Raw genomic sequence first — 25,583 nt, 5'->3', positions numbered from 1 at the left:
ATTTTCAGCCTTCACATTTCTATGGGTAGGGAAATCTGTAGGGAAATCTATAGAAAACTAACAATGAATTTAAAAGAAAAAAAAAGAAAAATAAAATAATATCCTTTGTAATACTGCACAGGCAACTGCACATCTAACCAAATAACAGCGAGTGACAAAAATGGGGAAAACATTTTATTTCTCCCTTTCCAGCCTTTTGCCCTACCTGGCACTAAGTGATCAAGTCTACTTCAACAGATGAATGACTCCCTAAAAACCAGCGTGTCCCCTAGGCTTTCTTCAGTTTAGCAGGTTTTTTTTTGAAAAGGTCCTGATGGAGTTTCCTCTGCCTTGTCAGTGGTAGTTGTTAGCATGGACCCATTAGCCTACATCTCCATTATTGACAACTCCCCTGTTTCTACTTGCTATGCTGAAGACCATTTACCTCACAATAAGAATGAGCAAACATCAATGCAAGTTTTTTTTTTTAATGCAATTAAACAGGGCAGCACTACCATGTCTTTCAGACAGTACTGAAAGACAGAAGAGTTAACAGCGTTAAAAGACAGATGCTATTCATAAATCTAAATATGTGGGGGCAGGAATGAGGGAGAAGGAGGAAACAAATGAAAATGGCATGGATAAAGAATTACTTCAGGAAGGTAACTGCTACCCAATTAGACTAAGATTAAATTCAGCCATTATGTAATGGACGGTATTTACCTACCTTATAATTTAGTCTTTATTAAGCAAAATTAGCAGTACTGACTCTTCTGCAATATCTTGTGCCTTTATTTTAATCAGGCTCTCAATGAAGAAAAATTTAGTATTCTAGTAATAATTCACAGTTATTAGAAACTTCAACAATATAACTTATGAATTCCATTTTGTGCCCCATAAAGCAATATAGGCACACCAACAGGTATACTCACCTATCCTGTCATCACACACAGTTCACAAGGAACAACGCTCAGGGGAAGAATAACCCAGTCTATTCTAAGTAACTGTATGGCATTTTCAGAAAAACTATCTATTTTATTCCAAAATAAAGTCACCAGACGAAGCGTCTAAGCACAGGAAGATCTAATTTACAGGACAGTCAAAAACTGCAGCATGATACTTAAATCACACCATCTTCCAGGTGTCAGCATAAACATCTGCCTTCTGTGCCAACAGGGCAGAGAAGCACACAGCAAGAGTCCTCTGACAGCGACACCACAATTGATAACACTTGGACAAAGTAGTGATAGATCAACCAGTCATGAAAACTTGTCATATACTAGATTGAGGCACACAACCACATTTCTGAGAATTCTGCATGAAAACATAATGCCAGGTCTGCCCTGGACAGAAGATATGTGATTAATCGTAAAACCTGTTTGAGAATCATAGGTTGAATTTACAAACAGGAGTGCTGCAAAGCCTTCTTCACAAAGGATGGGCACCAAAACATGATCATTTTGCAAATTATAAAAACATTAACTAACAGGAACAATACTAAAATCAGACAATGAAAGCCCTTACTTCATCAAGTACTGGTTGAATTTAGTGCTTTCTTTGAAAGAACACCTACTGGGGGGAAGGGGAAGGCAGGGAAGGAAGAGATGCAAAAGGCACAGACCAAATAGCTTTAAACATCACTGCTTCTCTAAAGTATTAAAGTTAAAATACAATGGTATTTCAAAAAGAAAACCAACTGTAACTTACATAGTAGGACAAAGTATCTCCAAGAGTAAAGATAAACACATTATTTGCCCAGTAGAACCAATACAGACTAAAACAAACCAGAATACTGTGGTATATACCCAACAGCAATGCAAAATAGTATTTCCAATTGTGTTACCAAATACCATCTACTACATTTTCCTTAAAGACACTCCTTACTGCCTTATGTTTGCACTTCCTTCAATGCTGATTAGAATATTTGAATGACACAGTGTAATGATTAAACAAGTATTTTCTTTCAATTTTTGACAATTCTATTTCTTGGTAGTTTATATTTCTCTCAAACTAAACTAATTTCCCTCTCCTTTTGATCTCATTCGATGTATATCCATACAAAGAGATTCCTTCACATTGCTTTCTCAAGATTTGAGTAATAACACTGGAAAATACATTTTAAGTAACTTTTTTTGCATGTCAGTAACTTCTTTTTGCTTATTTTCATAAAATGGTATCAACTGTTCTAATTTGATATATCATTTCTGAACATGGCAAATGCAATAGTTAAGCCCTTTTATGATGCACAAAATAGCAGGGTTTTTTACAGCAATATGCAGCTTATACTGTTTGACATGTCTAACTGATTAATTCCATCACGTACGTGTTCCCTGAATAAACTGCAGAATCTTCCTCCATTTTATTTGGACTACAATCTATTCCCAGTTTAGGGGCTCCAGAGAACCACTTAAATAGAAATAGCAATATGGTAAAATTTTAGCAGTCTGAGAACACAGATAGCCCAGATTTCTAACACTCAAGACTATGTTCTACTCTATTGTGATACTCGAGTCCCAATGTACAACCTGCCACACATACCCTTCAACTCTAAATGTCACTGCTAATTCTTTTATGCAAAAAATACCAAATCCTAAAAAGTACATATTCAAAACCATCATGCAGTTAAAGGCTTTATAATGTTATTGAAAACTTAGAATATAAAATGTTATACATTATACAAAATCCATTTTAAAACTTACAGCACTTCCACTAGTTCCACTTACTTCCCCGTTTCACAGTCTTTGCCTTTTATATGCCTTCTCAAATCATCATTCACCTTTAGAAAAAAGCTTTTCAATGGCAACAACTTGGCCAAGTAGCAATTTCAAATTTTTTTCCAGTATTCCTTTAAATTATCAACTGAGAGCACATTTTACACCAATTTGAACAGACTGCATTAACTATATATATATATATCCTCTTTTTTGCTAACAACTGAATGAAACAACAAACAATAACCGTAGTAGTTTGATAATATAATAGATGGGTTGCTACTGGTGAAAGGAACAGTCCCACTGCCCCCTTCTCCCTGCATTTACTTCTGGCCATATCTCATAGTCAAGGGCACTTGTCAGACCCTTTGTTGAGCAACAATCTATTAATTTCTTTTTGAACGAATTAGCTTTCCAACAGTTAAGCAAGTTGAGCTGGCTCGACAAGAGTCCTGTGGCTGGTGCAAAAAACCAGCTCTTTTCAAAATCAGAGACACTGCAGCAGACATGACCGACTGTCAAATTACGTCAAAGTTTAAAAAGAGATGTCCATACTGCTTTGGTAGGCTACAAACTGCTTTAAAAGTTGCCATAACACTGCTCCAAATCTAGCTTATCCTCTCCGACTACAGTACTATGATGCAGCATACTTAGTACAGCACCCAAATGCCAGTACGAAGTATTATCTAGCCAGCTATGAAACATAAAAGCCTGGCCCCAACACGCTGCTTCTCCAACACTAACAAAAATTCATAACTCACTGTTTTGTGGTGTTTGAATAAGTGTTCTGACAAGCCAATAGTCGATCACCTTTGCCTAAACCCTATATAAAACAGCAACAAAAGCAGCAGAAATAGAAACACATTACATCCCTGCTGAACAAACAACCACTAGCTCATTTTACCAAGTAGAGCCAAAAGTGGTCTCATTTATGTTCTCTAATCCATTGCTATTACAACGTTTCTTCAGCACATCAGACATGATTAGAATCTGCCATTACTCTATAAAAAGCCAGGACTAGCTTTATTCAATCAGACAGCACTCACCACTGAGTAGTTTAATACTGTAAGAGTACACAATGAGAACTAGTTCTATTTCTAATGTCTGTCTTCATTGATCTGTGTAGCTTCTAAAAATCATGCTCTTACCAGAAAACAAATTTTTTTCTACTATGCTTATACCAGAGTGGTTTTGACCAACATTTTGTCAGATGATAATCAAACAGAAATACAGTTTTATTCTGTTTTAACTAAGATCACAAGAATTTCTGGAACAGTACTAGGCCTGCATATGGGATACTTATGCATGCTATTAATTCTTGTACAACACCGGTTTTCTTAAAAAGCTAGCAATATTTTAGACACTTAGTGAAGGTCAGAAGTCCCAGAGCCATTTAAGCTACTGAAACCCCTCTAAAACTCAACAGCAAATTAATACATAACAACCAATTTTAAATTGGTGAACTGTTTGATCAAAACTGAAACATAACAGGAAGTAAAAGATTAGACCACCTTCCACAGACTTTTTCTCTCTGAAATTTACAGTCAGCTTTTAATGTGTTACAGGTTACAATTCGAACTTGCTTACCAACTAATTGAATTTTATTCTCAAAATTCCCAGAGACTATACATTACTGTCAAACCAAATTTTTTTTACATTAATTTAGGAAATTTCTCTTCCTGCTAAACACTTAAGACCAATATGCCTTACCCACCACTTCATTTTCCTTAGTGTTCTGTGTCTCCAAGATGCAACACAATGCCACACAGAAAGTATCCAGGCCAGTCCTGGTGCAGAAAGTGGAGCCGTTTTAGCACAGTACCCCACCTATTCTAAGATGGCCCTGATCTCAGTATTTCTTCCTATTATTCCATGCAGTTTCCAGCATGCAATTTACTGTGTAGACCTGTTCTTGCAAATTTTGATGTTTAGCTCCCTAAGGAAAAGCTGGAAAGGCAAAATCTTGTGGCTTAAGTCAGAACTGCTGAAACTTCTCTTTAAAAGGATGCTGAACATATAAACATATCCAAACCTATTTGCCGAGACACACACATGTATAAATTCGGGCATATTACTACCTGAAGAAAAGATATTTTACAATCTCTTCAAAAGAAAAACAGGCGGTAGAAAATCTGGGTAATACAAGCCATACATACAACTACATAACATTCTGTAAAAAATGCCACTCAAAGGGGGTATTTTTATGAATTATAAATCCATTTGTTTTAAATCCATATGCTGATTTTTCAGACACTGCTGCAGCAAAATACTTCCACAGAACACACTAGTCATTTACAGCTGATCAAAAGCATAGGCAAAACCCAACATAAACAATTTTTGAAGGAGAGTATGGGATCCTAGTAAAAACATACATAGCTACCTTGGTTTTGGTGTTGTGAGAACCTTACTGTAATCAAAACACTAACAGCTTAATTAATTTGTCATACCAACTATATTTAATAAATACCAGTTAACTGAAAACCACTATTTATAATGTCAGAACACAGGGAAAAACCTTAACAACTTTTTAGTGCAGGTATACGGTAAGTAATTAAAATAATTTTCAACTTAAAATCATGTTTTAAGGTGAATGGCAGACAGTTCTGAAGAAGCAAGCTCAGAATGAACATTATTCTCACAGCATTACTTGTTATGAATATGCTACGGCTCCCCAGACTGGAAAGAAATAAACCTTAATACAGCAGAAACAAAACCTAGCACAGAAAAGCTTGAAATACCACACACAAAACAAACGAAATGCCATTCTTTCCAGCAGTCAGCATCCTACAATGCACAGACCTCCTGAAGAGTCATGTACTATACTCTATTCATAACTTTTTTCTACACCACACTAAGCCAGAAGGGTAGAGTGACAAAAATGGTATGTTAATAAGATGATAAAGATTATTCTTAACTACCCTAGTTACAGCATTTCGTTCCTTTGACATCAAAAAAAGTAGGGGTCATAACTGGCTGTTACTGATTTATACTGACAGAAATTGGGCTCAAATGTTAAATAAAGATTAGTTAATATTTGCAGAAGACTTTGAACATACAAAATGCTATGTAAGTAGCAAGTATTAAGTCTTCCCACACACTCATTTTGGCATGCCTCCAAGCAGGGAAGTCCCACAGAAACATTTCAACAGCAGTAAGGAGAAACTGAGAGCACTCAGGCAATTGCAGCTATATTCACAACAGCCCTAAGAAGCACCTGCAAAACTGGGGAGGAACCAATGCCCACTAGCCATGCTCACTGCCTTCTACAAATTCAACACCACAACACTAACTCCTGTTCTCCTGTTCCAAAATGGCTTATATAAATGGATAGTGAACAACCCAAATCTCTGTAATGCTCTGTACGACGTAAAATGATCTACAAAACTCCAAAAATTTTGTACACGTGGCTTTCCTGTTGTCTAGTATTTCTAACCAGACTACAACTTCACAAAGCAAAAATCACAGCCTACAGTGTAGCTGTCAGTTTGATTATTCACGTAGAAGCTTATTTTTAACAAATCATAGCTTCTGCTTAGAGCAGACCAGTTAACCCAGATCAGAATTCGAAAATGATGAGGAATTAAGCAATGAATCACTATGCAATAGTTTCTGATCAATCCACAGTAAAGTCCTTCCTGAACACCTAAAGAAGAAAGCCAGCATCTCCTTAGCCAGTTGAAAAAAAAAAAATCAGGATTCCACGAGGTAAAAAAAATGCTAGGCAAGCTTTCTTCTAAGAGCGGAAGAGAACAAAATGCTCTGAATTGAGCCTAAAGTGAGGCAGAGAGAGAGGTAGGCAACATGTATCAGGCATTATTTGGGCTATTTCTCAGTACCTCTGAAGGACAATATTAATATTTTATGATATTATAAAAGGGCATGTCTGGTTTAATTATTAGGTACTCCCAGAGATGAGACCTGTAACCTCAGCACACCTCCAAAAACTCAGAAACTAGAAGGGAAATGAGTTGGGAGGGATGGAACTTAAGATTGTTGCATAGGCTGGTGCACATTCTGCAAAAAAGCTGAAGACAGACCTCATGTATAGAACTGGCACTGCAGCTTCCATAAACCACGGAGAGTGCAAAGGCTCATAATAAGATCTAACCACAACAGCCTGGTAAGCATCCAACTGAAGGAGGAGGTCTAGCAGGGTTTTGACAACAGCATCTGATTAACCATGCTAAGGCTGGAAAAAAATCTTGAGGGGAGGAAACTCTTCTAAAACCATTCTTAAACCCTGTCTTACCCCCTCCATTTCATTGCAAGTAACACCTGCACAACTTCTAACCAGCACATAGACTGGAACCAAGGGAAAATGTACATGATCTTCCTGCCTGTGTAAATTAATGCAAATCAACAGCAGTCCTGAATTTCGTTGCAGAGCTCTAATTGATCTAAGGCAGCCTATGTAACACTTCAGGGAGAAAAAAGAAAAAAGAAAAAAAAAAAAAGAAAGAGAGAGGTAAAATGGAGATCTCTACCAAGATTAGAGGATTACTTTTAGAACTAGCATATCACCCAAATGATTTTTTAAGAGTAAGATCAGGTAGAAAACTAGCAGACGACAGCAGGAATAAAGCTTTATTTTCCTGGTCCTACAGTTATGGAAAACATTGCCAACTACTTTTGGACCAGGCAACTGATATGACACTTCAACTGCTGAAAGGGGCAGTCCCCCTCAATTCTATACTCTCGCTGGCCAAAAGCTCCTGTATCCTTTTCCATGCAGGAGCAGTACCCGTTTTGACTCCACAGAGATATAACCCACAGAAAACTACTCTACTGTTTAGCTCCTTACACCAGTTCACCTATGTGGTTCAAATGGGCAGAAAACAGAGGCATGAGGCAAACAACAGAATCATGTGGCCAGGACCCAGAGACGGGACCACCCTATTAGGGGTGCCTAGCCATTGAACTGGCCTGGTTATGTGGTGAAGGCACATCTTCCTTCCATACTTATTCCCTTCAAGCTACTGGAGAAGACTGTGAAGAAGAGAAGGAAACTCTGCATGCAGAGTTATGTTGAAAAATTACTTCCAGTTAGGCATCTGCCCAATTCTGTTCTCTCACACCAGTAGGGTAACTAGTCTCTCCACCAACTACCCTCATAGTAAAAAAACAACTTTCTATTTTCAATGGAGGCCAACTTGATTTCTGTCCTCCAGATCCCCTTGCAAAAGTCTTTAATGAATGATTTTTCAATTCCTACCTTTGTCAAACATTTAAAACAAACACTTGCACCTTCCACATTTGACAGGACAGCGTATTCCAATATTACGCTTTTACATAAAAGCAGTTATTTATACTTTACGTAGCCAATAACTCAATGCCAACATATTCCACAACGGAAACAAAAAAGTGAAGGTGATGCAACTGGACATAGAACATACTTTTGAAATGGTTCTAGCAAGCATCAACATATTCATACACTTTCCTATCTTTCCCATCTTCCTTGGTATACTCTCCTTCATCCCCGTAACCCTCTATCTTCTTCTAGGACGCTTAATTCCTTATATACTGTCAAATAGTCCTTACTGTAAATGAAATAAAAAACTTCAGTAAGCTTCTTAAACACCCAGGCTACCAAGAACATGGACTCAATCTTGCAACCAAAACACCTGTTAGAACTTTTCCATGCTTCTCTTCACTGGAGATAGGGGAAGACTAAACCCATTTGTAGGATTAAGCAAGAATGCTTAAATCCTCCCTGTAAACAAAACTTCCCTAACCAGTTTTGAATGCAAGGTACATTTCACATAGTTTATATCCCCTTGGCACAAAAAGGAAAACTTGAGAATTCATTTTTACAGGGACTGTTACTGCATTTGGGGGTGAATACGAAGAATCTTAATGCCTGACCTACTGTATGTGAAAAGGATGACTTACTGTATTTTCTTCTATCCACAGTGTTATTGAACTCAAAGTTTCTAAAAACGTTTTTGACATTTTTATATCATACTGATGTATATGACCTGTGTCTTGCTGCCTTTGAAAATTTTTGCTCAGCAGTGACTACTGCTGAGGCACAAATATACTCTCTTCCAAGTACACAACTTTATTAACTTTCACAAAACCACTGCACTGCTGAATAGAAATTGAGCAGTATAACCAGAAAGACAGTGCAATGCAACAATAGAAATAAAATGTGTAAAGACTGATTTTTCTGATTATTTTTCAACTGTCAAGCCACAGTTCTAGTTTACAAAATCTGTTCTATTTCACAGTTGAGTCATAGTACAGCATACACACATTGCTACAGCAGCAGTACTTTTTCATTCATGAGCACTTTAAAAATTAAACAAATACCAATATAAATGCGCCAGTTTTGAAAAAACAGCTTATCAAAGTAAGTAGAATGGAAGCCCGCTTAATAAAACAAGAGCAGCTTAAACATGGAATATTGAAGACAAAAATGTAATCCAGCAGCACATGTGGAAAAAAGCCTGAATGTTTTTCCATTATCATTGAAGTATTTGCCTTAATAAACCATTTCTATGTTTGGTAAATCAATATGCAAAAGCCTGTTTCACCTTTTTTTGGCCAATCATTTATTAGGCAAGTAACGACAGACCTATACCACAGATGCAAGAGAGATACTTGTGCAGCTTTCTTTTCTGGTTACCATAGTTTCAAATGAACTGTACATTTCTAGAAATAATACTTAGGAGAAGGAATAAAAATATCACTGCTTAAATACAAAAACTGCAAGAAGAATCGTTTTTATCTGTGTATGAATGATACTTAAGTGAACAGGTAAATGCTTTGGAAAGGAAGTTTTATTTGCAAGACCTTGTTATAGACACAGTAGTGAAGCTTGTGCATGGACAGCAGGAGAATAAAGATAGTGAACACAACCAGAGGGAAGAGGAAAGTAGGCAACAAAGTGTCATTCTGTAGCCATCCACCTCTCTTTTTTTCAGTAATTCCCAATAAAAAACACAATCAGCTCTAAACCAGGTCATTGGCTTCCCAAGCCTCCACCATCAAGGAATACTTTCCAAACATACACTGGGGGGGGTGGAAGGGCATGAATCTTCGTAGGAATTTAAGATGACTTTAAGACCTGAAATAAAAAAAGAATAGCATAACAGGTTGCCAGCAAGACTGTGGAAACTTCATCCTAGACCTCCACCACTAGACCTCCACCGGGCCTTTCCCACCGAGATGATTCTGTGACCTAAACCACAATTTTTTTCATTGTAGCATCACTTCTAAGAAGCAACTCCCTATCCACAATGCAAAGCTTTATTTTATGTGGAGTTAAAGGAAATACTTTGGATATAGTTTTCAACCAGGTACATAAAGCAATGATAAAAATGAAACAGTATATGGCAGCACACCAAACTGGAACTTTCCTGTAAGAATATAGTCCCCATCCTGAAATAGTGCGAAATAACAACACTTTTAAAACCCGTTATTAATCTTAAATTATGAATATCACATTCTTTCCTTTTCAATTATATTTAAATTGTATTCTTTACCCTAAAATCACGAGAGAGTAGTCCATTATCAGTTCTATTTTCTATTTGTCTACACATGGCAGTGCTGTGCTTATGGCAGACTGCAGCCCCTGGTCATTCCTGTTTTGAAAAGGAAAAAGTCCTTATCAAGTTTCCGTAGCTTTTTCCATTGGAAAAAACACCATAATCAATCAGTTCTCTGTTTCTAAGATGATCAGAAGTGAAATTAAAAATATTGCCAGTGGTCAGGATGTACCACCTTATTACTCAAATTAAATTAGTTGGCCACTGTATCCATAACTATAAAAAATACCTTATGCCAAGACTCACATCATATAAAATCACTTTCAAACTAAAAACTAGACACCTCAAATGCACGCTACATGAATTACAGAACTGTGCTCCTGATGCTGACTACTTACATTGCTTTTTAGTAACTTCAGTTATCTATATGTTCTTACTATTGGCAATTGAACATAAAAGTAACTTGAAAAAATACGGATCTTCAATATTCACACCCATACTGCATGCAAACTCTCCTGATGCTGAACACTCCCTGTTGGAAGATTACAGTCTGACAAATAAAATCAGCCAATTATATTACTTGCATATTATCTGCTTAGTGAGACTTGATATGGTTCAAATTTCTAGAGTTCATCCTTCTTAAGGGATGAACTGGGAGTTTTACCTAAATGAATAATAGGTAATTGCATGAAAGACAGGAAAGCCTTATCTTGAACAGCTTGTTTTTATTTGTAAACAAAGTAAAAGTCAACATTTTTCCCCAGATGAGATACTGCAAAGAAGATATTATTTCATAAAACTTAGGCTGAAATCCTATGTTACATTTTAAAAAAAAAAAAGCAATTCAGCCATAACCAAGAACTGCACCATTAACTCCAAATCAAAAATATTCATCTCTTTCTAGGCAGATCACATGTATTAAGCAATAGGAAAATAACCGCATTAAGTCCTCTTTTGTAGTACTACATGTACTACATCACCACAACTTCCCAGGAAGCACCAAATGGACAAGAACATACACTAAACGACGTCTGTCACTCCGTGGGAGTGGGGAGAAACCCCAAGGAAGCCTGCAGGTAAGGTTAGTTGTCCTGCAGGTCACCCAAAGCTCACTCACCAGCCAGAAGTCAAGCAGTGTTTCACCAAACCTTGGCAGCAATTCAAAGCCAATCTTGGAATGCAATCCCAGCTAAATAAAACATGATTCCTATGGTTTGTTGTTTCTTTTTTAAGTGGTCAGTAATTTTGGAAATGTTTTGTGCTTTCTGAAGTGTCACTATATTTTATTTCCTTTTGTTATTTTTCTAATAGAAAACTCTGAAATTTGGGCGCCAGCTACAATTCTTATCAATCCAAACCACTGCAGACATACATATTACATGGCAACATGCATCACTTGAGACCTTTTTCAAAATACAAGCAGAAGTCACTGGTTTGCCCTATCAACCCTAGAACAATGGGAACAGATGCAAAACTACTTTCCTCTCTAGGAGCCATGCAGAAGCGCTAACAAAAAAATGCTGCAGAAAGCAAATATTCTTCCATTGATTTCTAGTGCCACACATTTCCTTGATCTAATCCAATTACTAACCTTTACTGAAATAAAAGCATAGAAAAGTAAAATCCATAAAAAATTGCATAAGGGCCAACAGATTACGTATTCAGAGCCATAAGAAAATAAAACATTCATCTACCTAACACAACCAAACAAAAAACCACCCCACCAACACACTCTCATCTCTAGATAACTCATTTTTGTGTGAGTACTGTGATTAACTTATCCATCACAGATCACAATCTACCATCCAATACACGCCAGTCTTCTTACATCTACTTACTCTGCAGACTATATTCTTTTATAAAAATAAGCCCTCCGGAGGGGGAAGTTATAGCTAGTTACACAAGCACGAAAAAATGTACAGAATTGACAACAGTAAAGTACATACATGGACATAAAGTGTGTACCTGGATAAAGCAGTTACGTGACAGCTAACTTAATCTCCCTCTGAAGTCACAACACGGCAAGAGGTAACTGCATACAAATGCAGTCCTATACGTCCTTCATTTCTGACTCAAACTGGGGTAAAGAAGTTTAAAAACAGACTGTCCCTGTGCTCCTACATGCAACTCTAGCCAGTAAAGGCTAGGAAAAGCCAACTGCCACATGAAAGCCAAGGGGGTCCCCTTGGGGGATCAAATTTTCCCACATCCCTACCTCCAAAATTGGGTGCCAGATCTCTCCTCAGATCTGACTGGTTGAGGGAAAACGTTTGTGAGATCAAAGAAAGGAAATGTCTTGCGTTACCTTCTTCTCTACCCAAGATCTCACAGATCTGAGATTTTTCTTAATAGTGCAACATTTGGAGATACAGAGATGCTAAAAAGGGATATACTGTGAAACATTGCAGTGGCATAACCTATCAAATTTAGTACTCTGCTCTCGTCTAAGTGATCCCAGCAATCAACCTGAGAGGATCAGGAAAAGAGAACACAGTTTTTGTTTTGATAATATCAGTGAAATATCTTCCTCAAGACAGAAGCCAGTCAGACAACAGCCTCTCAAGCTTCTCAACTTGAACAAGGCAGGATTAGCCCTACATTTGTCTGTGGTGATCTAAATGAGGGTCACCTTCAGAAGTTTCCCTTCATATTTACTAAATAAATAATAATCCAACTTCACCAGATTATTATGAACTGCAATATGGGAAAACAAAGAAATAAATTCTAATTTAAAGCAACATATGATTAAAAGTACATTTTTAATCTCCAACTCCCAAAACAGAAGTTTTCACCGTATCGTTCAGAAGTAAATACCTGACCTTGTTGAAAGTCACATCAGATTTCAAGGCAGACCCTAAAACCACAAAGGTATACAACTTTCTGAAAGCAGATTTTTTTTCCCTAATTTAAAAAGCCAACTGAAGTCACTGGACTAATCTTCAAAGATGAAATCTGTTCATAGGATGGTGGAAGAGCTTAACCGTTTGCCTCCAGAAAGCAGTCTTTTAGAAAAAGCAAATGCTAGAGCAAGAGCTTCAGTGATGCTGATGTAATACTGTTACAAATACGGTTACCAGAAGGTTCTCCCTCCCAAGTTTCCTCTCCGAAAACAAAAATCCAAGCCCTCCTGCCCCGCGGCCGCCCCCAGCCCGGCCCTCCCACGGCCCCCGCAGCGCCCTCTGGGGTGCGGGGGCGGCCGGTGCGTCACCGCGGCCCCAGCCATCTCACACCGCGACCGCCGCGGCGGGTCCGGGCCTCGCTCCTGAGGAGCCCAAACCTCAACAGACCGTAGCGAGCAACTCGGGCACGCTATGAACTCCTTCCTGGCAGGAAGGGCTCTGATGTCGTAGCCAGACGTTTAATCTGCCTGCAGCCCCGTTTCGGCCCGCCTGACGGTAGCCAGCAGGGCAGAAGGGGCAGGAGGCAGGAAGAGGACCCGAGTAGATGAAACCGCAGGACTGCCACGGCCAGTGACAGAAGAGCTACGGGACCATGAAGAATTCCCACTTTTACTTACCCTTTGACTTTAAAAGTGGAGGTGATACAAAACGTTGGATGGTGTTGAATCTAAACAATGCAATAAGCCTGTATGTTGCCATTTAGGCTTTTGCGATGCATAGGGAAAAGAGCTCTTTCCATTCCTCCACAGATTTGCTTTGGAGAAGCTTCCCGTTTTCCAACCTAAACCTCCAATTCCCTGCTCACCCCAGCTTCCCAAGGACTAAGTTACCACTTCATTCTCTTTTCTTCCTTGTCAATGATCCTCACGTAAGGAAGCTGAAGTTTTCAGAATGTGAATGCTTTAAGTGATACTGAGTAAGTGAGCAGAGCTTATTTAAGAATATTAAACTGATATGTTGATGGCTGCTATCAATCACTTCTTTCTGTTACGAGACAATTACTGAAGCATATGAAGCTTTGGAAATTCTAGCATCAAGCTGACAAGAGACACAATCTACAACACATTCTTCTTCCAGTATGTTTTCTTTATTCCTCACACGCACGCACAAAAAAAAGAAACAAAAAAAAACACAAACCAGAAAACTCCAAATCCACCACCAAAACTCAACAGTACAATTTTGGAAATTCACAATATTCACAATTCTACAATATTCTCCTAAGTTTTCAAATTAATCAGAGAAGAAATGGTCACACTGTAGGCAGAGATCACACTGAATTCAAAACCTCATCTCATTCGACCAAGCACAGCATTCTGGTAACAGAAGCAAGAAGTTTAAGTAACCAGCAGAAATATTTGCTTGCTTTTGGGGATTCATTTGGTGAAAATAAGCAACTCAAGTGTTTAAGATTTCTGTAAGACATACAACCTGTTTATGCTGGCACACAAGTTCCAGAAAACCTAATCTCTCCTATAACATTTGCCTGCAGCAAAACAACCAAGACAGGAACACCACAAATGAAAATGACAAATGACGACTCTCAAATCATTCTAAATTTGAACCATAAGTGACAAAAAGCAATCTAATTAAAAAAGTTCACAATGCTCTGATGTGCTAACATTATTTCATGCTTTGACTAAGTCTAATGTAGTTGCTCCCACCAACAAGAGCGTGCACTTTCAAGTGGTTTGTTGCCTGCAGCTATTTTCTACAGGAGACTGTAGTAGCATGTAATATTCAAGCAAAGCTGTCCACATTACTTTTTCAAAAATATTTCAGTCGCTGCTCATAAGTTACACTGGAACAAAATAAAACTAAAGATAGCGTTTAACCGACATTTCTATTTACACTCCTTCCAAGAGGAAATTGTTTCATTTCGCGCACTTATAGCTTTAAAGACTTTAGCACGTAAAGCTGGAATGTGTTATATTTACGGAATTTGAGTTAGGTTAACAGCCAGCTAATTGAATACTCCTATTTTAAAAATTGAATGCTCTTCAAGAACCACAATGCATTTTTAAACCAAATATTTTAATAGGCTAGGAACCTACTAATTTTTTGTCATTTTACAGAACCTAATTTTTAAAAATATATTAAAGTATCACAGCATCATTAATTTGAAACACCTCAAACCAATAATTTCAACTTTCAAACCATCAAACGTCACTTACTGACTTTACTCAGTACTACCTTCCTGAAACTGTAAATGGATGACAAAGCCCCAAAAACATAACTCTGGCCCAAGTAGGTAGCTTGGGAGATACCCGAGCACAAGGAAGTTTCACAGGAAAATTAGTGTGTCTTTCCCATCCCCCAGTGCCATGCCTTTTTTTTTTTGTTTGTTTGAATTTAAGCTTATACAACATCCACCCCTAAGTTTACCACAGTTAATACAAACAATAGCAACAGAAATGTAGATTTCTCTCACAGGTTGCATAAAAGCCACCTGTAGACAACACCATACATTGTCATTGGTTTTGCTAAGAAGGACCCACATGAGCGCCATTGGTTACGAAGCAAGATCTGTTAGAGATGGGAATTAATTCATATTTTTCTCCTTTGTGTACCTTTGAAGATTTCTTAGTCTTTGTTTAATTAATCAGAACAGTGCGGGGGTTCCAGCCCACTCAGCTCAAGTGCTGTAAGCAGCAACAAGATGAAGGTTTACGCTAACAGCATGGCAGCTGCCTTTTTACCCCTTGTTTCACTTCATAATAAAATTGTTATCAGGGTTAAAAGGGGGAAAAGAAACAGCGTTACCCAACAAAAGAGCCCCGCACAAGATCTGGGGCACTGCAATTCTGCTGCCAATCACCACCGAGATGTATCCGCAAAATTGAGTTGGGGATAGTGAGCAAGTAATACCAAGAAGACAGAGATTAATGTCTGTCGATTGCACAATCGCTCGTGGTATTTATTTACCTGCACATAACCAACCAGCCTACACATGGGTATTTTGTAAGTCCTGGACAGTTCAATACCAGATAAACACTCCAGGAATAATAATATTTACATGAATAAGTAATGGATTTAGGGAAAAGAGGATATGAAATGGGCGAAAAGTTTCAAGTGGCCACGCATTATAAACAAGAAAGAAGCCATCAATCACAAATCGAGACTGAATTGCCAAGCATTGATAGCGAGACCTACACTTAGAGAACATCTTGCTGTAAGGAACGCTAGAACTCTATAGCTTCTGGTCGTTTAAAACAGGATCGAAGAAAACTCCCGGACAGCATAGAAACGGCCGTACGACGACTTCGAGAGAGGGAAGGGGTCCAAAAGGCGTTTTCCTCCCCTTCAACAAAGCCCACCAGAACCGAGATGGGGTGGCAGCACTTTACACGAGGTGACCTTTGCGCTGCCGCCAGCCGCCCGACACAGCCGCCCTGGGAGCGCACCCCAGGCAGCGCCAGCTGCCGAAGCCTCGCTTCGGGAAGCGAAGCCCCCGGGGTAGCGCGGCGGCCGGGGCCCCGGAAGGGAAGGCGCCCGGCCGGGCCGGGCCGCGGGAAGAAGAAGCCGCCGCCGCCTCCCGCCCGGGCGGTGGCCAATGGGCGGCGGGCGGAGGCAGGCGGGCGAGGCGGCGGCCCAGGCCCGGCCCGGGCTCAGGCCCAGGCCCAGGCCCCGGCGGGGCCGCCTGTGACGCACTTCGTAACCCGACTCCCCGCCCCCGGCACGATCGGCCGCGCTGACATGGCCCCTCCTCGCCCCGCCGAGGGAGGCGGCGGCGGGGCCCGGCGCTCCGCGTTACCTCGCCCGCCCCGGGTTACCTCCGGGCGCTGCCGCTCCTCCCGGGGGGGTAGCGGGAACACGCGGGGCCGGGCCGGGCCGGCGGAGCCGCGCCTCGTCAGGCCGGACACGCCAGGGTGTGGCCCCGGGGAGCGCAAGGGAAGGGAGCGCTTACCCAGGGCGGGCGGGCGGCAGCCTGCCCAAAAGTAACTAAAAAAATAAAAAATCCAAGCCCCAGCCATCCACCCCCGGTAACTACAGCACCGGACTCGGCGGTTATTGCAACTTTGTGTTAACTCCGAGCGCCGCATCCCGCGGGAAGACAACAACGGCAAGCTCGGAGCCGGGGCAGTACAGTAAATAAAAAGCAGGGGAAGAGGGAGCCGAGCGCCTTCACTCCCGGCTCTCGGGGGCGAGAAGGAAAAAAAAATTAAAAATATAAAAATTTGAGGTCGGTCGGTCCCGGCTTTCCACGGGACAGACGGATTACACAAGACTACCAGCGGCAGAGGAAGGCACAGAGGCTCCGCGGCGGGGAGGGCGGCGGTGCGGGCAGCCACAGCCAGCGCACCCGGGCACCAGGGAGGGGGGAACAGCCGAAAAACAGGGCCGCCCAGCCCAGCCATCTGCTGCCGCCCTCCTCTCCGCCGCCGCTCGCTCCCCTGTCCCCCCAAGTCCCTCACCACGGCAACACCTGTATATATTTTTTTAAACCGTGTAGAGAAAATAAGCGCCCAGAAAAAGAGAAACACCAGGAAAGCTCTCGCTTCCTACCTGGGCAGGGTTCAGCTCAGTTCAGTGCGTGCCGAGGAGGAGGGGGCAGAGGAGCACTATCTAAAACAAAAGTGGCGCCAAAACCCCCCAGTAAGAACCATTCCTCCTCCTCCTCCTCCCCCCCCTCCCCCAAGCAAGGCCGGCGAGAGCCCAGCGGGGTTCCTGCAACACGCGGCTCCCGGCATCGGGCGTCCCCGGCACAAGTTGGCAAGCGCCCTTTCTTTTAAAAAAAAAAAAAAATAAATAAAAGCAAGCCGAACGGAAACTGCCACAACTCTTCCTCTTAGCGGGCAGCCGCTGAAGAGCTCGCCCAAAGTCACTCGGAGGGGAAAACTCGCCCCACAAAGGCCTTCCCCAAGCTGGGCGCCGGGCCGGGGGGGTCCGCCAGCTCTTTCGGAGGAGGCAGCGAGGGGAGGCGGGGGGAAAGGCGCCGGTCAGTCCCCACGTCCTCACTCGGGCCGGGGGAAGCCGCTCTCGCCAGCCGTCCAGCCCGGTCACTCGCAAGAGGCGGCCGGAGTTGCCCCAGCTCAGCCGAGCCAGGGAAGGGAGAGGGAAGAGAGAAGCCCCGCTCCCTGAGCACTCGGCTCGGCGGGGAAGCCGCCGGGAGCAGGCTGGCAGGTAGAGCTCCGCTGCGGGGCGGCGGGAAGGGGGGTGAGCGCTGTCAGTCCCCTCTCCCCGGTCCCCTCCGGCACACACTCCACCCCGGGGCACCGGCAGCCGCCCCACCATTTTCTCCTGCGCGCCGCGCCGCCCCGCGCTCTCCCCCCGCGAGCGCGGCCCGCTCCCTCCGCAGCGGCCCCGGCCACCCTTCCCCTCCCTCCCCAGCCCCGGGCGGCCCGGCCCGGCTTGCCCACACACACACACACCCCCGCACACACACACAATGCCCGAGTCCTCCATCTTGCCAGCAGCCCCTGCTCGGCTCGGGAGAAAGGGGGAGGAGGAGAAGGTGGTTCTCCATTTTAGCTCGCGAGCACCGGGCCCAGCCTGCCCGCGGCCGGCCCCGGGGAGGAAGAACGGGGGCTCGGGACGGGCGGCGGGGGCCGCTTTCGGCGCCCTCCCGCTCCCTCGCTCTCCCTCCCGCTCGCCTCCCCCCTCCCCGCCGAGGCGCGCTGGGAAGGGGGGGTGGGGAAGCGGGGGGCTGGAGTGTTTTCGCGGCTCGGCCCCGCCGTCCTCCATCTTGGCTGCGCGGAGTCCCTGTGGCCAGCCGGCCTAGCGCCCCGCGCCGTCCTCGCAGGCCCGGGGACCGCCGGCCCCGTCCCGGCCTCTCTCCTCAACCACGCACCGCGATCCTGAGTCCCCCCTCCAAACTTCCAGAAGCTTCGCCGCCATTTTCTAACTTACCTTGCCCAGTGTCGGCGTAGGCAGCGAGGAGGCCCAGGATCGTAGCTCTGCTCCTATATCCCCGGCCCGGCTGCCGGCTGCGCGCCCGGCCCGGCCCGGAGACTTGGCCGCGGTGGGGGGGGGGGGGGTCTGGGGACGGGCGCGGGGCGCGGGCAGGTTATTTAATTTGGCGGCGGCGCTGGGGATTGTTTGGGGTGTTCGCTGCTCGGCGGCTGGCGAGCGAATGGAGGGCGCAGGCGCCACCTGGCGGCCAGCGCGCGAGGCCCGCTCTCCTGGGCGTGGGGCGACACCTGCCGGCCGCCGGCGGCGGGGCCGCGCCGAGCGGGGTAAACAAGGTGCGGCGCATGCGCGTCCCGCGCGGCAGCTCCCCCGCCCCCGCCGGCTGGGGAGAGCGGGACGAGGCGGCGGGAGCGGCCGAGCTGAGGGGGAGCGGGGCGGCTCGGGATGCGGGGCGCTGCGGGGCGGCCTCCCGGGCGGGGCGGGCCCGGCGGAAGGGGTCCAGCTGCCGCTTGGCTTCATCTCGGGCAGGATCGGGTAACCGAAACACGAGGACGGCCTAAAAAGGAGAGGCTGGGCACGGCGCACAGCGCGCGCCCGGCGCCCTTTCCCGTTGCGTTCCCGATTCGAAAATAATTGCGCCGCTGAGGCGAAGTTGGGTCTTCTTGGAAATAAGGCATTAACCGCGTGCAGTTTCTCCTCGCTCAGTGGCGAGGAGGAGGCAGGAGAGGCGAGCGGGCTGCTGGCTCCCTGGCCGCCGTCCTGCCGGTGCCAAGCCTTCCGGAGCCAGCCGCGGCTGATCTGGCGTGTCTTCATTGACTCTGCGTTCGGGAAGCGAAAGTTGCGCGCAAGGTCTCCAAGATCAGTTGGCAGCTGCCCGCATGGATGCAGGGTGCCTTTATCCGGAGAACTCCAAGCTGGCGTGGCGGTGCAAACAGCAGCGGTGTTTGCCGGCGTTGATGTTGTTTCTCGTGGTCAGGAGCGTTCTGAGCGTTTGCTGCTTCTGCCCATCGCTAAGCGTGTTCTCGGGTTAAATTGGCATTTGCTCCTAGGATCTGAGTGCCGTTTCTTTTTTCTCCCTGCAGGAAGGTTCACGTGAACCTGAAATGATCACGTACAAGCAGTACAGAATACTGAAAGTAACCAGATACGAAATTTGTGATGCTTATTTTTCTGAACATTCAACTCAGTAGTTACTTCTACATTTTTTTTTTTCTGTATTGTGTAAAGCGAAGCACATTACTCATGCTCTTGCACGTAAGCTCGGAGTTACATCAGTAAGCACAAGAATACTTTTGTCCTGGTAATTAGCCGTTAATCATCCTCTTGTGTTTATCTACTTCTAATTCGGGCGATAGAGTTAGCATAACTAAGCAGGCACTAAGCTGAGTTACTCTGCTCACTCGCCTAACAAAGGCAGGACACTTCAGAGAAGAGTATCCGACAGTTCCAGACTTTTCAAAACTAAGATGGGGCATGGCATTGCAAATGACACTTACAATGGAAACTGATTGGATAAGGAGTGTTTTAAAATAAAAAAAAACCTAGTGTAATATGAGCTGATGTCACCAAGTAATTCTAGATGTTATCTGTCAGTTGGTATGTGAGACAAACTTACAAAAATAAATTATATTCTATAGCTTGAGTTCATGTTTCAGAATGTTTTTCCACCTCCTGTCAAGGTTGGGGAAAATAAGAAAATTTGGAGGAAGATTCCCTTTTCGGTAACACTTTAAGATAGTGTCCTGAACGCCTAGTCATAAAACTACGTTCAAGGTTTCAGTTATAGCTACAGAATCTGATTTTTTATGTGAATCTCTTAATGTCTGTCTGGAAATTGTAGAATTTTGAATAAAAAATAAGCTGTTAAAAAAAAACCTAACAAAACCCAGACTTCAGGTAAGCTTTAAACCTGCCCATAATATATATGGTTGTTAAATTACACATAGAAATATATGTAAACGGAGCTAGATCTATTTGTGCCTTCCCCGTACAAAGTCAACTTCGGACAGCTGCCAAATAGACAACTTTTCCATGAAAATAAACCACGCACTTCCAAAACTAACATTTTGCCTGCACATGGAATTCCAGTAACGTATCCTCTGCCCAAGATACAACAGCACTAGTCATATTACAACTCAGGCCCGAAACTTGGTAAGATTATAGCAGTCTACTGGCAGAAGCACAACACTGAGGAAGCTTCCGAGTCAGCTGTGCCTAAAGTCCACGTGTTAGCACGCACATTAGATGCTTGGTCAATTCCGAAAATACTGTAGTTCACATTTGACCTCACCGCTGAGATTTTCTAGGTAAATGTGTTTAACAGAAGAAAACCTGACATAGGTTTTAGGGTGTGTTTTTGAAGGAATGAGTGTGCAAGTGCTGACAATGCCATGGCAGAGAGTTCAGCCTGTTTCTAACGCTGACTCAGACCTTGGAAGCGCAGATTCATAACACTTCTGGGTGTCCTGACTCACAGGGCAGAATTTGCTTTTTTAAACTTGTGACAACAAAACATGGAAACACTCTGAAGACCAGACTCCAGGTGCAGCGGCGTATTACGAACCGCTGGTCACAGAGCGGGCCTAAGAGGATTTTGCACTCTCCAGTTCATTTCCTCCCTCCCAGTTGTTCCATTCAGCTGTTTGCCTGGCCGCTGTCTAAGCAAAACTGTTTCCTCATCAGAGAAGGGGGGAGGGCCATTTGTTTTCTAAGGGACTGGTTTCATTTTTTTTTCCCCAAACAAGATCATTTCTCACATGCTATTTAGAGTACAACTACATAAGCAATGCAGTCAGCACAACCGAAGGTATGGTGCGCTTCTGTAGAGGCTGGGAACGGTTCTGCTCTCCTCCAGTGACAAGATATGAATTTCTTAAGCCAACTGATTCCCAGCACAGCATCACACTGGGATCGTGCAAATAACACCATAAAACAGTTTATATATCACACATCTAAGGAGCAAATGCAACAATCTCTCAAATGGTGGGTAGGAATATAGGGGACAAAAAAGTGGAACAAGTTCTTCACTGTTGTATTTGTTGTCTTTATGAGGGGCAAAACTGGCCCTCTGAAGAGCCTAACTCCTGCGTTTCCCCCATGAACGTCTTTCTAAGCTAACAATTCCAGAATGGGCTTCTACCACCTGTTCAGGCTTTGTGAAGAAATGAAAGAACACCCTGAAGTGTCTAATATAGCACTCTGGCATCCTTCCCAATACAATGATGTAAATGAAAAAAAAAACGTTATCCACACATGATAAGGAAATAGAGACATTTTAAATTCTGACCTTCCTAGAATGAATTTGTGTCTGATAGAAAATAAGTTCTGTGGAAAACTGTAGGGGAGAGTATTCTACAGGACTATGCCATCTTTCTCATAACAGCTGCTCTTCAAGGGCTTCAAAGTCCACCATTATCTGATATTGAGCCCAATTCAGAAATGATTTAACGAAGACTTTGCAACAGGGACTTTTAGTATGCTTGAGCCAAACAGAGCTCTTGATCAGTCACCCATTTAAGAAACTGAGCAAGGAGAAGGTAGATATCAAATCTGTGTCTGAATTCATGGCCAGAGGTTCACCACTAGAGAAGATCAGAATAAACTGAAGCTGCCAGATGGCTGATTCATTCTTCCAGGCAGGAGATCCATGCTCATGCTGCTTCCTTTTCTTCGAGGGCAGCAGAATAGGAACCTGCTCTGCGACTCTCTTTCCTCTTTTCTATTTAACAAAATAATAAAAAAAAAAAACCAAAAGCGACAATCCTTTACCATTCCTTTTATTTTTTAAAAGGATTTGCTTACGAGAGTTGGAAAACAAACCAGAATTTTTATACTGGATTCATTCCAAAGTGAGGTGGTAACTTTGATGGCCTGTATTAAATAAACCACAGCCATCTTTTTATCTGTTTAGTTGGGTACAGAGGGGAAAAGCAGTCTTCCCAGTCAGATTTTTTTTGCCCAGATTTTTGAAACTGGCTTAGTCACTCTAGGGAAATCTGCTCTAAATCCTTTTGGAGATGAGCTATTATGTAAGAAACAAAAATAAAGACCAAAAAATGGGTTACTTTCCCATAATTTGCAGGAGAGAGATTGCACATCAGTAGCTTCTTAGGCCTTTCCCTGTTTTGTGAATAATTTCTTCCTTTTGCTATTTCCAGACGTCTCCCTTGTGTGCCCCTATTTCTCGCCAGGTCTTTCCAGAACAGCTAACTCAAGTCTGAACTTTCTTTGATTCAGTAAGTTTCTGCCTGCCCTGCTCTCAGACCTATAAAGGAGCACAGAATCAATTTGTCCTGTTATCACTAAAAAGGAAGGAAGTTTTAACTCCCCTTCATTACCAGCTCTGGAAATGAACAGAACCCCAGTAAGTCGCAAATGCCTACCTGCTAATTGCATTATCAGCAGCTTTATTCAGCCATCTGTGCCACTTGTTACCCAAAGCCCCACACTCATTCCCCTACCTGAGGTGAGGTGCTCTTGCTATGTCTCATTCTTTGAGATAAAAATCCATTTGCCATGTTTTAAAGTTTTCATCACCAAACTGTGTAAACGCCACACCAGTTACTGGTAGGAAACAATGAGAAGCCTTTCTCCTAGCTTTAGTCAAGAGGAGTTACTTTCACTTGAGGCATCACCTCACCTTATGTACAGGAAAGAGTAAGTGTTCCCATTCAGGTCACCTCTCTTGGAGCCGGGACATGATCTGTTCCAGTTTCCAGATGTACGGAGGTTTTGGGAGACATGAGCAAGACATTCTTGTGTCCTGTAGCCAAGTCCAGGCAGAGGGATCAAGAATCAAGGACCATTTTATGAGTCAGGCACCGTGACAGCATCAGTGACAGAGTCTGTGGAAGAAGCACAGGAACCAGAGAAACATGTTTCGAATTGGGTAGGCTGGGTAAGCGGCAGGGCACAGTTAAAGGCAGGAAAGAACAGACCGTATAACAGAAAAAGGGCTGTGGTGAGAAGCAGGCAAGAACTGAAATAAGGTCAAGCAGGCCAAACAGCAGCACTAGTGCTGAGCAGGGGAAGCTGCTTTAGTGAGGTGACAGCTAACAAGCAAACAGTGAAAATACATTGTACTCCTGATGTGCAGGGCAACACACCTGTCAGGAACAGAAAGCAGTTCTCAGCTGGTGGGATTTCCTGGGGTCTCCGGCCCCCCGAGACTCTGACATGGAGCCGGGGGGTTGCCTGGAAAGGGGAGGAAGGAGCTGGCTTGTGGTTAGGTGACGTTAGAGTGGAGCCGGGACAGAAACATCATTATTCAGCTCAATCTCTGCCCAAGATCATAGAACAAAACAATTATAAACAAGGAAGTCAAATACATTTATGTTTGAGCTTTGATGTAAATCCTCCATGAAATGAATGGGCAGCTCTCTTCTCTATTTGCCGGCAAACACCAGGTTTGGATGATGACAGTGGATTGGTTTATCTTGGTCTTTTCCCCACAGACTACCGACGGTAGATCTTAGAGGGTTAAAGTGGGAGTATGTGCAATGGGGGGTTGTTACTGACATGACAGATAAGGTCAAGGAACAGATTACTCTTTCAGAGAACGCTTGCATGGTTTTCCGGGGCTGATCTACCACATTCCCAAGGTTCTACGCATATCCCTAACACTGTATCCTTTGGTTTAGATTTCATTCATCAACCATCTTCAAGGTTTATTTCAGACAATGCTTCTCAGAAGTCCCCTCTCCTTCCAATTGCGTCTGGGGCTCAAGGCTGTCCTCCCTGCCTCGACTCTGACACAGTGGCAGATGGAAGCAAAGCAAAGCGTGATCTTGTCATTAGCTGTGATTTAGGGTTTTTTTTGTGAGTGGCACAATGCATAACAAGTAGCAAGGAATACAAGAGTTTATGACATCTTGGTGGTTTGCACAGATGTTCAAAATCGTTAAGATAAAAATACTTCTTTTAGGCTGTAACTTCCTTTAGCATGATTGTACCAGTCCTGCAAAGCCTCAGTGCCAGCAGCTGTGACCGAAGTGTTTCCTCTCCATGGCAAAGGGCACTCTGGGATGCTCACCGTAAGCACTGCAGCCCCCTCTGCTCTCCGTACCACTGGTTCCAGCTGTGAGCCCAGCAGAGGTGAAGCTTCCAACCTGGAACATGGGTCTTCCTTACAGAAACTTGCAATTGCCAATTAAGCCTTTATGAAGCAACTGTTAACAAAGTTATAAAAGGGCTAAATTGTGATGCAGAGATAGGAGTCAAGTTAATGTTACTTCTGGTACATTCCATCTTGCAAAACACCAAGAGGGACATTTGAAGCAAGTTATTTTTCTGGTGGCTTGTACCTGACCAACAGAGCTCCCATACTGACTCCAGTAACATCATACGGGTTGGTTATGCAGGAAAGGGATGTAAAGTCAATCCTGGACTCTGTTACACCAGAGTTAAAAGGAAGAGACTATTGTGGCTTGACGCTCACTTTGGAAAAGCTTGTCTTTAGAAGATTAACTATTTGGCTTAAGTGATGAATTCGTCATACCCTGTAAAACTGAGTAACATAAGAAATTGTGTCAAGAGTTTTGCAGCAAGATCTAACTTTCTAAGATCAAAGAGACATAACATGAATAAATTTAAATCTATCTTGGTAATTTATGGAAGTTAGATTAACTCATTCTCCAAAGTTTGCAGGTGACCATATGCCT

The 25,583-nt window shown here is 43.3% G+C and overlaps 1 protein-coding gene across 7 annotated transcripts in view; it reads right to left on the bottom strand.

Annotated features, from left to right (window-relative positions):
• Window positions 1-19,060, bottom strand: part of STAG2 (STAG2 cohesin complex component) — an 80,882-nt gene extending 61,822 nt beyond the window's left edge. For 4 of the 7 annotated variants that reach the window (XM_075107167.1, XM_075107172.1, XM_075107171.1 and 1 more), the window contains exon 1: window positions 18,925-19,060. The gene's annotated coding sequence lies outside the window, so the exon portion shown is untranslated. Of the gene's footprint in view, window positions 1-17,580; window positions 18,325-18,462; window positions 18,555-18,924 lie in introns of those variants that run through there. The other 3 variants (XM_075107170.1, XM_075107169.1, XM_075107168.1) reach the window with 3 other exon arrangements.
• Between the last annotated feature and the right edge of the window lie 6,523 nt (window positions 19,061-25,583).

The sequence above is a fragment of the Phalacrocorax aristotelis genome, chromosome 11 (assembly GCF_949628215.1).
Source record: "Phalacrocorax aristotelis chromosome 11, bGulAri2.1, whole genome shotgun sequence".
Classification (NCBI taxonomy): Eukaryota; Metazoa; Chordata; class Aves; order Suliformes; family Phalacrocoracidae; genus Phalacrocorax; species Phalacrocorax aristotelis.
This window is presented reverse-complemented; position numbering and strand designations above follow the sequence as displayed.